Source organism: Neofelis nebulosa, chromosome 2, assembly GCF_028018385.1.
Source record: "Neofelis nebulosa isolate mNeoNeb1 chromosome 2, mNeoNeb1.pri, whole genome shotgun sequence".
Classification (NCBI taxonomy): domain Eukaryota; kingdom Metazoa; phylum Chordata; class Mammalia; order Carnivora; family Felidae; genus Neofelis; species Neofelis nebulosa.
The window spans coordinates 118,819,554-118,833,669 of NC_080783.1; positions in this window are offsets into that span (position 1 = coordinate 118,819,554).

Consider the following 14,116-nt stretch of genomic DNA (forward strand, 5'->3'; position numbering starts at 1 on the left):
GATTCTTTAGATTGATGAGGGTACACTTGAGGGGACTCGGTCCTTGATTGGATATAGCACTGAGGAAGAAAGAAATGTTGACATTGATTCTGGGGGCTTCTGCCTTGAAAAACTGGGTGGATGTTGATGCCAGCACTGAGACAGAGAACACAGGAAATAACAGCTAATTTGAGGAAGGGATGATAAGGATTTCACTTTTAGGATATGTTGAATTTGGGGGTGCTTGGGTGGCTCAGTCTGTTAAGTGTCTGACTCTTGATTTCAGCTCAGGTTGTGATTTCACAATTGTGAGATGGAGCCCCGTGTCGGGCTCCATGTTGGACATGGATCCTGCTTAAGATTCTCTTTCCTTCTCTCTCTGCCCCTCCCTTGCTCACCCACATGCACTCTCTGTCTCTCTCCCTAAAAAGAAAGGATATGTTGAATTTGTACCTAGAACAGTGTCTGGCACATGTATGCACTCAGTAAGTATTGCTGAATGTTTAAATGGGTTGCCTATAGAACAGTTCTAAAGTTCAGGACCCATGATTGTTATAAACACGAGGCACAGAGAAGACATTTCCCAGATGGGCAAACTAAGGCACAGAAAGTTTAGGCAACTTGGTCCAATATCTTTTAGTAAGACAATGCTAACTGCCATAATAAAATCTAACTCAACTCCTTTATTGCTCAGTTTACATAATCATGGTTTCATATTAATTCTTTGTTTTATTATTCCACAGAGATGATAAATCCTCTTGAAATAGCAACTCAGGGAGATTAATGGTAACCAGATCATGCCTGTGATAGGCCTTAGTATCTGCTCCCTCTACAAAAACAAGCAGGATCAAGCACAGGTTAGCAAACAAGTTGTTTGTTGTCCCTATGTCCCTGTTGGGTAACAGCAGGATACCCACTGGCAGCATCCAGTGAATCAGTCATGGAGCCTGAATAAAAGCTGTCACGTGGAGGAAAATTCATACAGACCTCTTCTTAAGTATACGGACCTAGATCTTTGGGTTCACGTTAGGCTTAGGTGATGGCCCTCAAGTGGAAAAATCATTCTACTGGGATGAAAGAGAAGAGTTTCTTTTTCCCAAGAAAGGAGATTCCTGATATTATTATACATCTTTTGCATCAAATAACATATAATAAATTTAAAACCCAGAAAATCAGAGGAAAGGTACTAGAGAGAGTACACATTTAAGTATATCAACTAGGTATCTGGTTTACAGGACTCTTGCCCAGCCACTTTAGAAAATTGACTGCTCTTTAATCTCAAAGGTTACAAAGGAAACAAACCTGGTTAGCATATTAAGAATACAGTATTAGCAGGGCGCCTGGGTGGCTCAGTCGATTAAGCGTCCGACTTCAGCTCAGGTCACAATCTCACAGTCTGTGAGTTCGAGCCCCGCATCGGGCTCTGGGCTGATGGCTCAGAGCCTGGAGCCTGCTTCCGATTCTGTGTCTCCCTCTCTCTCTCTGCCCCTTCCCTGTTCATGCTCTGTCTCTCTCTGTCTCTAAAATAAACGTTAAAAAAAAAATTTTTTTTTTAAAAATAAATAAAAAAAAAGAATACAGTATTAGCAAAGCACTGAAATATTATCAGGTAAATCTCTGAAGACAAAGTACAGAGGTTGTAAACTGGCCCCAGGTCAAAATTTGTCCATGGGTATTTTGGTTTACAGTGCTGTGGGGTTCTTTTTCCCCTTTTTATTTGAATGCCTTTTGACTGCCAAGCCTTGCCATCAAATTAATTACATGCAGGGCACTTGTGTGACTCAGTAGATTGAGTGTCTCTCCTGAACCCAGGGTCATGGGATCTCTCTCTCCCTCTGCCCCCTCCCCCACTCATATATGCTCTCTCTCTTTCTTTCTCTCTCTCTCTCTAAAATAAAAAAATAAATAAAAATGTAACATTTTTTTAAAATTAATCACATGGAGTTTCACACAGTGTTCCTCATCCATCAGTATAATTCTACAATCCACACAGCTAATCACAGAAAGCTTTTGAGTTTCCCAACTCTGGAATTTAACTGGTTGACATATTTCCACAAAAGGAAAAGAAGTCTCCGTAATAACTGTGAAGCCAAAATGTTACTCATGACTCGGCCTACAATTAAAATATTTCAATGGTGTAATCTTGCTACCAGAGGCTACAATCCTAAGAATTCTCTCCTGCTCTGGTTGACCAGAGCCCAAAGCTATCCTATGCCCTTGTTACAGCAAATACTTGGTGCCCAGGAAAAGACAAGCCACATGCACTCAGGGAACCAGAAAAGACTGTTTATTGTGCGCACTGGTGTCGGCCCAGCGGAATCATCTCCAAAGGCTGAGCCTGGAACCTTGGCATCAGCCTCCTTTTATGGCTGGGACTATAGGGTGTTGAGAGACAAAAGAAAAAGGGGAGGGGCCCTTATCAGTGGTGCTATCCGGGCAGTTGGTGGACAGGAGGCAAACAAGATTACAGAAGCCAAAAGTAGGCAGGGGAGTATCCAGCCTCTGGCATCTGGCTGGCCCCTTTTATCTTGTTTTTACTAGCTTTTCTTCTCACCCTGACTACATAAAGCCTGGGTCTCAGTTTAAAAAATGAGCACACATATCTGTATTCCTGAAGCACTGTTAGAACTTTGATGCAAGGGAGTTCTCCCACTTCTATCCCCCAAAAATGCTCAAAATTGGCATGTAAAAAAACCTTCATAATCACAGTTTTAACAATCAGAGAGTGCTTCTGCAAGGTCTATGATACAGAATAATTTATAATGAGGATAATAACAACTACCCCATGATGTTGTGAAAAGTAAACGAAATAATTTTTACAAGGAACTAAACACAAATTTGAATCTCCAGGGTATTGTGAAGGACCAAAAAACTTAAGTTAGGAATTAGCCTGGTGATCGCTGAAGTATCTACATCTCACCAATGGAGACTCAGAGAAATTGGGAATTGTCCCTCATTGTTGAGGTCCCATCATAACCTCATTTGCTTGAGGAATCCACCAAAAAATGTTCCATTGTGTTTTTCTCATTAGTGTGGCCCACAGATACAGGTTCTGAAAGTAAACAGAACACACACATACACACAGTGTGGCCTCTCTACTCAATGGTGGGGACATGGACAGCCAGCTTTGGTAGACTCTCCTACTGTTCCCAACTGTTACCTTTCTCCCTATATGTGACTATCGACATCCCATAAAATGATTAGACATCTATGTCCTTATCCATTTGACGTTAGTGCCTTCCAATAGGCTGAGTCTGTTTAATTTGCTTTGACCACTGCAATGCAAGTGGATATGAGGTAATCTAGTACATGAGCCAAAGCTTTAAATGTACTGGCTCAGATTGTTCTAATATATCAACATATAATATTTTATACATAAGAAGTTATTTCAAATTGTTCACTATTAACGCCAGCTAACATGACCAGTCTTTTTGTTTTGTTTTCCAACCTGATGAGGAAAACAGCTATCTCATTGCCTAAATTTCTGGTTACACATCTGATTGAAGATTATTTCATAAACTAATTGGCCATTTTTAATCTCTTCTTTCTTGAATGGCCTATTTATATCCTTTGTTTATTTTTCTATTATATTGTCTTTTTCCTTTCATTTTTTTTTAAATGTTTATTTATTTTTGAGACAGACAGAGACAGGATGCGAGTGAGTTAGGGGCAGGGAGAGAGGGAGACACAGAAGCAGAAGCACAGAGCCTGACGCTGGGCTCAAACTCACGAGCTGTGAGATCATGACCTGAGCCAAAGTCAGACGCTCAACCGACTGAGCCACCCAGGCGCCCCTGTCTTTTTCTTTTTTTTAAAACATTTATTCTTGAGAGACAGAGACAGGGAGACAGAGGATCTGAAGCAGGCTCTGTGCTGACAGAAAGAGCCTGACACAGGGTTCAAACTCCCAAACTGAGAGATCATGACCTGAGCTGAAGTCAGGCACTTAACTGACTGAGCCACTCAGGCACACCGGCCTTTTTTCTTACAGTTGTGTGGAAGCTCTTCCCACATTTTAAATTTTAATCTTTTGAAGGGGCACCTGGGTGGCTCAGTCGGTTAAGTGTCCAACTTCGGCTCAGGTCATGATCTCACAGTTAGTGCTGACAGCTCGGAGCCTGGAGCCTGCTTCGGATTCCGTGTCTCCTTCTCTCTCTGCCCCTCCCCCGCTCACGCTCTGTCTCTCAAAAATAAACATTAAAAAAATTTTTTTTGTAATTTTAATCTTTTGTTTAAAACGTTGCAATATGTTTTCCTGCTTGTAGCTTTTCTATATCCCTCATTTAGTATTATTTGTGTACAGAAGTTTTGAATTTCCACGTGTAAAACTTTTCCCTTACTGTTCTTAGTTAAAAGGCCTTCCTTTTCTCTCAGATTATATTTCCCTGTATTTTCTCCTAGTATTTCTCTAGTTTGTTTTTACATTTATCTCTGGAATTTATTTTTCAATACGTTGGAAAGTCAGGACCTAACTTTAACTTTTTCCCTAAATAGGTAATAATTGATAATTCATCCTTTTCTCCAAGGATTTCAAATATCGTCTTTACTACAAACTAAATTCCTTTATATAATATGAGGCCATCTCTGTCTACAGCAATATCACACCATTTCCGTCATTATAATGTTTTAGTTTGCTTTATTTCTTTCCAATTTTTGTGTTCCTTTTAATTTTTTATACATTTTCTTTTCCAGTATTGAAAATAAATTTGAGAATCAACTTGTCAAGGTCCATAAAAAATGCAACTGGAGTTATTTAAATTGCCTTGACATTACCAATTAATGTTGGAAGGCTGGGAAACTTAATAATCTTTACAATACTAAAGCACTCTATCTGGGAACAAGGTATTTATCCAAGTCATATTTTAGGTCTTTCAGTCAGGTTTTATTGTTTTCCTCATATAAGTCTTGCATATTACTTTCTTATTTAGGAAATGTTTAGTTTTTCGTGCTATTGTTAATGGGCTCCTGTATTCCATTACTTTTTTTAATTGGCATATAGGAAAGACATTGATTTGTGTATGTTAATCTTATATTTTGCTTCTTTATTGAACTCTGTTTTTAGTACAAATAGTTACCCAGTTGATTCTTTTGGACTTTTGAAATTTCCCCTTATAAGGAAATGTTACTAAATGTTACTGTGACCTCTAGTGTGTGGTTTAAAAAGGTAAGATAAATGTGTTTTCAGCACAAGAATGAGTCCATTATACCTAATAGAATGACAGATAACCATTAAAAAAATGCTTGTATATATAAGACCAGAAAGGATAAATAGCAACCATCCTATTTTATGGCACTAAGAGACATAGAATTGTGGGCTGTGTGGACCTTCAGTTTGACCCAAGATGAGTCCAACCTCTAATATATTTCAACTAATTTATTGTTTTAAAATTTACATATGGCAAATTCATGTGGGTTGGGGTTTTTTGTTTGTTTGTTTGTTTGTGGTTTTTTTTGGTTTACTGTTCTATCAGTCTTACTGCATAGATTGTTATAACCACCACTACAAACAGGATACAGAATAACTCTAACACTCCTTCATCAGTCTCTCACTCCATCTCTAACCCTTAGAAACAATTGATCTGTTCATCATCCCTATAGTTTTATCTTTTCCAGAATGTCACATAAATGGAAATATACTGGCTTTTGAACCTGGCTTCTTTCACTTAGTATAATGCATTTCAGGTTCATCCGTGTTGTTTATGTATTAATAGTTCATTCATTCTTACTGCTGAGTAGCACTCCCTTGTGTGGATACATCACACTGTTTATCCATTCAAATGTGAAAGAATATTTTGGGTTATTTTTAGTTTTGAGCAGTTATGAGTAATACAACTATGAACCTTCATGTACAAGTTTTTGTATGGACCTGTTTTCATTTTTCTAGACTAAGTATGTAGAAGCAGGATTTCTGGGTCATGTGGTTGGTGTTTAACTTTATATAATATAAACCTACCAAATTGATTCCCAGAATGACTGCTCCATTTTGCATTCTCACCAGCAATGTATGAGAGATCCAGTTGTTCTAGATCCTTACCTGCACTGGATATTGTCAGTATTTTTCATTTACGCCATTCTAATAGGCATGTAATCGTTTCCCATTTGGTTTTAATTTTCATTTCCCCCAATGACTAATGAGTTCATTCGTGGTATTTGCTATCCATATGTCTTCTTTGGTGACGTATCTATCCAAATCTTTTGCCTACTTTTTTTTTAAATTGGGGTGTTTTTTTTTTTCCATTTTAAGAGTTTTTTTATATATTCTAGGTAGAAGTTCTTTGTGAGATATATGATTAGTAAACTTTTTATCTGATCCATAGCTTGTCTTTTAATTCTCTTAATGTTTTTTGAGGAGAAGCTTTAAATTTTGACAAAGTTGGGGGCGCCTGGGTGGCTCTGTCGGTTGAGCGTCCGACTTCGGCTCAGGTCATGATCTCGCGGTCCGTGAGTTCGCGCCCCGCGTCAGGCTCTGTGCTGACCGCTCAGAGCCTGGAGCCTATTTCGGATTCTGTGTCTCCTTCTCTCTCTGACCCTCCCCCGTTCATGCTCTGTCTCTCTCTGTCTCAAAAATAAATAAACATTAAAAAAAAATTTTTTTAAATTTTTTTGACAAAGTTGGATTTATTAATTTGTTCTTTTATGGATCATGCTTTTGGTTTTATAGCCAAGAAATCTTTGCCCTACTCAAGGTCATGAAGATTTTCTCCTATATTTTCTTCTAAGAGTTTTATGGTTTTATATTTTACACTTAGGTCTACCGTCCATTTTTAATTAATTTTGCGTATGGTGTCAGATATAGGTCAGTGTTCACTTTTTGTGTCTAGATGTCTACTTTTTCCAGGGCCTTTGGTTAAAAAGACTGTCTTTTCTCCATTGAATTGCCCTTGTACTTTCATTTTTTAAAATGATTAAATTTATTAAGGTCTATATCTGCAGTCTTTTCTATCCCACTGATATAAGTGTCTTTTCTTTCACCAATAAGACATGGTCTTCTCTTCTGTAGCTTGATGGTAGGTCTTAAAAACATGTAATGTGTTCCTTCAACTTTGTTCTTGTTTTACAAAGTTGTTTTGGCTACTTTAGTTTATTTGCATTTCCATAAGAATTTCAGAATTAGCTTGTCTATATCTGCAAAGAATTCTGCTAGAATTTTAATTGGTATTGTGTTAAGTCTTTATATCAGTTTAGGGAAAAGTGACATCTCAACCATGTTGAATCTTCCAGTCCATGAAAAGGATATGTCTCACCATTTATTTAGGTCTTCTCTAATTTCTTTCATTTGGATTTTTAAATTTTCAAAATATAGATCCTGCATATCCTACTATTATTATACCTATTATTTCATTTATGAAGAGCTGTTATAAATGGTACTGTTTTTAACTTTTGGATTCTAATTTTTTACTGCTGGTATATAGAAATGCAAGTTGATTTAAGAAAAGACATTTATTCAGTGTCAGACTATTACATTTAGCAATCAACAGCATGGGTACAAAAGAAAAAAATCTACATTAAAACCCCTTGTTGGAATGCTTTATACTTTCCACGGAACAGAAACTAAAATAACCTATTATACAATTAGTTACAAATACAATCCTTGAGTTTTTTTGCCCATACACATGAGAATTGCCTAAAACATGTCTTCTTTGTAGCAGTTAGGCCCTGCCACCACAACTAAAGCCAACCCTGCTTGGCTGAGTTCACAAATCTTTTGTAACCTGTAGCTTCCCTGTCACTTCTCTGGCTCTCCTCTCCTGCTAAGTTTGGTCTTCTGGCAGTAATTAAAACCTTCTGCCACCACCATTGCTACCACTGCTGCTGGAACCACCATACCAACCTTAGTTTCATGGTTTGGCAAAGTTTTGGGCTCCACCACCTTAGGGGCCAGAGCTTTCAAAAATTTCCTCCTTTCATGGATCCAAAATTTGAAGTGTGATTGTTGTAATTGCCAAAATTATTAAAGCTTCCGCCATTTCCAAGTTGCTGCCATCGTTACCAAATCCATTATAGCCATCCCTACTTCCACCATATCCACCACCACCTTGACTGCCACAAAAGCTACCTCACCCACTGAAGTTTCTTCAATAACCAGAGTTGTCATTCCCACCAAGACCACCCCCATGACCACCAACAAAGTTTCCAGAACCACTTTGACCTTCACTAGCCATCTCTTGCTTAGAGATATCCTTACTTCACAGCTCTGGCCATTCACAGAATGGCTTTTTGAATAATAATCTTGTCTACAGAGTCATGGTCATCAAACGTTACAAAAGCAAAGCTTCTCTTTTGCCACTGCCTCAGTCAGTTATGATTTCAATCACTTCAATTTTCCCACAGTGTTCAAAATAATCTCTTAGATGATGTTCTAATGCCACCAACAAAAATCTTTGTCACAGTTAAGTGGGCACCAGGTCTTCAAGAATCCTCTCTTGAGACCACCCTCTTTGGTTCCACAACTCTTCCATCCACCTCCTCCATAGTGGCATATGTGACAAACCTAAGCCTCTGGAGTGTGAGGTGTTTGGATCTGTCATTACCACACAGTCTGTAAGCATTCTCCATTGCTCAAAATGCTCATTAGTTGTTTCAAAACTCAAACCTCCAAAGAAGAGCTCCCACAGATGTTCAAGCTCTTCAAGGCGCAGCTGTTCACAATGGCAGTGGGAGGGGAGACTTTTTTCTTTTTTTAAGTTTATTTATTTATTTTGAAAGACAGAGAAAGACAGAAAATTCCAAGCAGTGCCAGAGACCAGCTCCAGCAACCAGGGGTTCCCGAAGGAAGAACGGCGTCGGTGAAAATAAAATAAAACTAAAATAAAAAACTGGAAAATAAAAAACTGAAACTAAAATAAAACAGACACAGACAACAGCAGTGTGTTGAACTGGCCGATTTATTGCAGTAAACGTGGCATTATATATGCTAGTGATTTTCTTGCAACATACGTCATCTATGTTTTTCTAACATTACCCAATTTTAAAGTTGTTCCTTTGTATAATCACCCAACAATGAATAACATGATTGTTTTGTCATAACGTTCCCTCCTGCCCTTTGCTTATTGATTAATTTCTTTTATTGTTTTTATTATGTATCTATGTTTATTTATAATTTACAAAATATTTGCTTTGCTGTTTTCATGAAAGGCCATTTATCTCTCAACACCTCAAGTGGAACAGTTACAGGGACATGACCTCTTAGTTGTTTCCCTGAACCATTCATGGTTTTGAAGAACAAAAGTGTTCGCTTGGGCCCAAGGTGCCAGGAAGGGGGCCAAGAGGGCCTTAGAAACCCACACCTTATACATTCTCAGAGAGACAATGCACCTAGGAACCAATGAACCATTCTGTACTTTAACCGACTAGGTTCAATCATCATCTGGAATGCCTCCAGATTTGGCCACTGGGGGCCAAGTGGGCCCAGGGGTCAGAGTGACCTGTGTCCATAGATACACTCCTTAGTTACCAGAGTGGAGCTCTCGGATCCATGTGTCTCTCCTTCGTTGGCTGCCTTTGCTGGCTATCAGATGCTTAATTGACTGAGCCAACCAGGTGCCCCTGGACATAAGTTTTCCATTCTTTTGGGTAAATACAAGGGTCATGATTGCTGCATGCATGGTTAGAGCATATACAGTTTGTGAGAAACCACCAAACTGTCTTCCAAAGTGGCTGTGCTGTTATGCATTCCCACCAGCAATGAATCAGAGTTCCTGTCACGCCACAGCCTTGCCAGCATTCGGTGCTGTCAGTGGTGTAGATTTTGGCCATTCTAATAGATGTGTGGCATTATCTCATTGTCAGTTTAATCTGCATTTACCTGATGACACATGATGTGGAACATCTTTCCATATGCTTCTTTGCCACCTATTCATCTTCTTTAGTGAGTCTTGTTCTTTTTTGGATGTCTTGGCCAAGATTTTAAAATCAGCCTCACACACATGTGCATGTGCACACGCACTCTCCTACATGTTGAGGTTTGATTGGCATTGCATTGAATTTGAAGACTAAGTTGCAGCGACCTGACACCTTTACAATATTGACTCCTACAACTCACCAACATGGTGTCTCATCCATCAATGTAGGTTTTTAACGTTTTTTCCAATATTTTTCTCCACATTCTGCCTAGAGAACTTGCACATCTTTGGGGGTTTATCCCCAGGAATGTAATATTTTGATATGAGACAAATGGCATTTTTTAAATTTTCATTTCAAATTCTTTTAAAAGACTGTCTGCCGTGTAAAACAAGAAGGTTGTCAATGTATTGTAGGTTTCATAACATGTTGAAGTGAAATATATGACAATAATAACGAAATTCGGGGGAAATAAAATTATGAGCATACTGTTGTAATACTCTTATGTTGTGGAGCAGTTAAAGAATAATTCAAGATAGACAGTAATAAATTAGGGATGCTTATTGTAATCATTAGAATAACCACTAAAAATGTAAAAAAAATGATTTAAAAAGATAATAAAAGAGGAAAAATGAAGAACTAAAACATACTTTTTTTTTTTTAACTTGTTATTCTTTGAGAAAGAGAGAGAGCAAGCAGGGAAGGGGCAGTAAGAGGGTAGAAGAGAATCTTAAGCAGGCTCCATGCTCAGCACAGAGCTCAGCATGGGAATTCATTTCATTACCACGAGATCATGACCTGAGCCAAAATCAAGAGTCAGATGCTTAACCAGCTGGGCCACCCAGGCATCCCTAAGAACTAAAACACACTTGGTTAAGCGGAAGGAAAGGAGGAACAAACAAAGAAGAGATGTAAAATTTAAAAAATAAATCAGTTTTGGGTGCCTGGTGGCTCAGTCGGTTAAGCGTCTGACTTCGGCTCAGGTCATGATCTCATGGTTCGTGGGTTTGAGGCCCCTGTTGGGCTCTGTGCTGACAGCTCAGAGCCTGGAGCCAGTTTCAGATTCTGTGTCTCTTTCTCTCTCTGCCCCTCCCCCACTCACATTCTGTCTCTCTCCCTCTCTCAAAAATAAACAAACATTTAAAAAATAATAATAATAAATTAAAAATAAAAATAAATCAATTTCCAGTAACTGTATCAGTAATTACAATAAATTTAAAAGGACTAATTAGTCTTTAAAGTTTATTTATCTATTTGAGAGAGAGCACTTGTGTGAGCAGGGGACAGGCAGAGAGAGAGGGAGAGAGAGAATCACCAGCAGGCTCCTCACTGTCTGTGCAGACCCCGACACAGGACTTAATCTCAAGAACCATGTGATCATGACCTGAGTGGAAATCAAGAGTCACTTAACTGACTGAGTCATCCAGGCACCACAGCACTAATTACTCTTTAAAAAAAAAGACTGTCAGGGTGCCGGGCTGGATCAGTTGGTAGAGCATGTGGCTCTTGATCTCAGGGCCATGAGTTCAAGCCCCACCTTGGGTGTAGAGCTTACTTATAATATAATAATAAATCTTAAAAAAAGAAAAGAAGATTGTCAGACTATTAAAAAAAAAAAAAAAGACCCAACAACATCCTGCCTACAAAAAAACACACTTTAAATATAAGCAATTGATTTAAATATGAGTAACTGGAAATAAAATGAGAAAAAATATTCCATGCAAATAGAAACCACATGAAAATTGATATGGTTATATTAATAAATGTCAAAGTAAGTTTGAAGGAAGAAGTGAAAGAAAAAAGAAGGAAATTTATAATTAGAAGATACATTCCATAGAAAGAAGCCATAATCCTGAGTGTGTATGTACTTAGTAATATGACTTCAAAATTTATGAAGCAAATAATTAACAGAACTATATGGGAAAGACAAATTTAGAATTACACATGGAGATTTACCATACCTCCTTGATAATCAATACAGCAAGCAGACAAAACATCACTAAGGTTATAGGATATTTGAGCAACAATATCAAACAACTTAACCTAAGTCACAGTTGCGGAAGGTTACACAGTCTCTTCAAATGTATGTGAAACACTGAACACGATATAACATATGCTAAGCCATTAAACTAGTAATCAATTTCAAAGGATTAAAATCATACAAATTACATTCTTTAAAGGCAACAAAATTAAGTTGGAAATCATTAATGATAGAGTATCTAGAAAATCCCCAATTATTTGAAAATTAAGTCACTTCTAGGGGCACCTGGGTGGCTCAGTGGGCTGAGTGTCTGACTTTGACTCAAGTCATGATCTTGCAATTCATGAGTTGAAGCCCTGCTTTGGGCTCACTGCTGTCATCACAGAGCCAGCTTGGGATCCTCTCCCCCTCTCTCTCTGTCCCTCCCCTGCTGGCTCTCTCTCTCTCTCTCTCTCTCTCTCAAAACTAAATAAACATTAAAAACTTTTTAATAAAAACAAAGAAGATAATCCATTCATCAAAGATGAAATTACAGTGGAAATTAGAAAATAGTTGAAAGTAATAGTAATGAAAATACAACATATGAAAATTTGTGGGATGCAGCTATAGTAGTTCTCAGATGGAGATTTGATTAAGTAAATATCTCTACAAGCTTAAGAAAGAGTGAATGTAGAATGAAAGAAATAATAAACATAAAATCAGAAATTAATGAAATAGAAAATAGATATAAAACAGAGATTATCAATGGAGCCAAAAGATGGTTCTTTAAAAAGATTAATAAAATTGACAAAATTGATCAAGGAAAAGGAAGAGTGAAAAAAACAGAAATACCTAATATTAGGAAAGGCAGGGACAACATCACTCTAGATGCCACACACTTTAAGAGAATAATATGGGGATGTCATGAATAATTTTATGCCAATAAGTTTGACAGACTAGATGAAATGGGCAACTTCCTAGAAAAACATAACTTACAGAAATTAGCGCAAGAAGAGAGAAAATTGGAACAATCCCGTATCTTTCAATGAAATTAAATCCATAATTCAAAACATTCCAACAACAAAATGCTAGATCCAGATGGCTACACTGGTAAATGCTACCAAACTTTTAAGGAAAAAGATCAACAATGCTATACAAAATCTTTCAGACAGGCCAGCATAACCTTGATACCAAAACCTATCAGGGATATTACAAGGAAAAATAATTAGAGCAATATTCCTTTAGAATATAGACAGAAAAAAACTCAAAGTGAAAATTTAACAAATAAAATACAATGTTATATAAGAACTATACACATTATGGTTATGTGAGTTTATTCTAGAAAGACATAGGTGGCTTAACATTAAAAAAATCATTCAATATCATTTTAACAACAGGATCATCTTATCAGACACAGAAAAAGCATTTTATAAAATTCAACCCCCATTAATAATAAAAAGCCTTAGTTAACTAAGCATAGAGAGAAACTTCCTCAATTTGATAAGATTATTTACCTAAAATATACAAATCACATCACACTCAATGATAAAATAATGAATATTTCCCCCTAACAAGACAAGAATGTTTATTATCACCACTTCTATTCGATACTGTATTAGTGGTCCTAACCAGTGCAATAAGGACAGAAAAAAAATTTTTAATAAAAAATTGGAAAGAAAACAGTAGCATTTTATTCATAAATGACATGATTGTGTACATAGACTATACAAGAAATCTACAAAGTACTGGAAGTAATAGGTGAATTTAGCAAAGCCATGTGAAATAAAGTCAATATGCAAATATCAACTGTATTTCTTCATACTTGCAAGAAACAATTGGAAGATGAAAATGTAAAAACAATACCATTTACAATAGGATTTTAAAAATAAAATACACAGGACTAAATAAAGCATGCAAGATTCCACACTGCAAATTATGAAACAACATGGGGAAAAATCAAAGAAGACCTAATAATAGGAAAAAGAGTCTATTTTACAGATTAGAAGACTTATTTGTTAGGATGTCAGTTCTCCCCAGGTTGGTCTACACAATCAATGTAATCCTAATCAAAAGCCAGGATACTTTTTTTGGTAGAAATTGATAGGTTAAATTTAAAATTTATGTGGAATTGAAAAAAACCTAGAAGAGTCAAAATCATATTTAAAATCAGCACAGGGGCGCCTGGGTGGCTCAGTCAGTTAAACATCCAACTCTTGATTTCGGCTCAGGTCATGATCTCACAGTTCATGAGTTCCAGCCCCACATTGGGCTCTGTGCAAACAGCACAGAGGCTGCTTGGGATTCTCTCTCTCTCCCTCTCTCTCTGCCCCTCCTCTT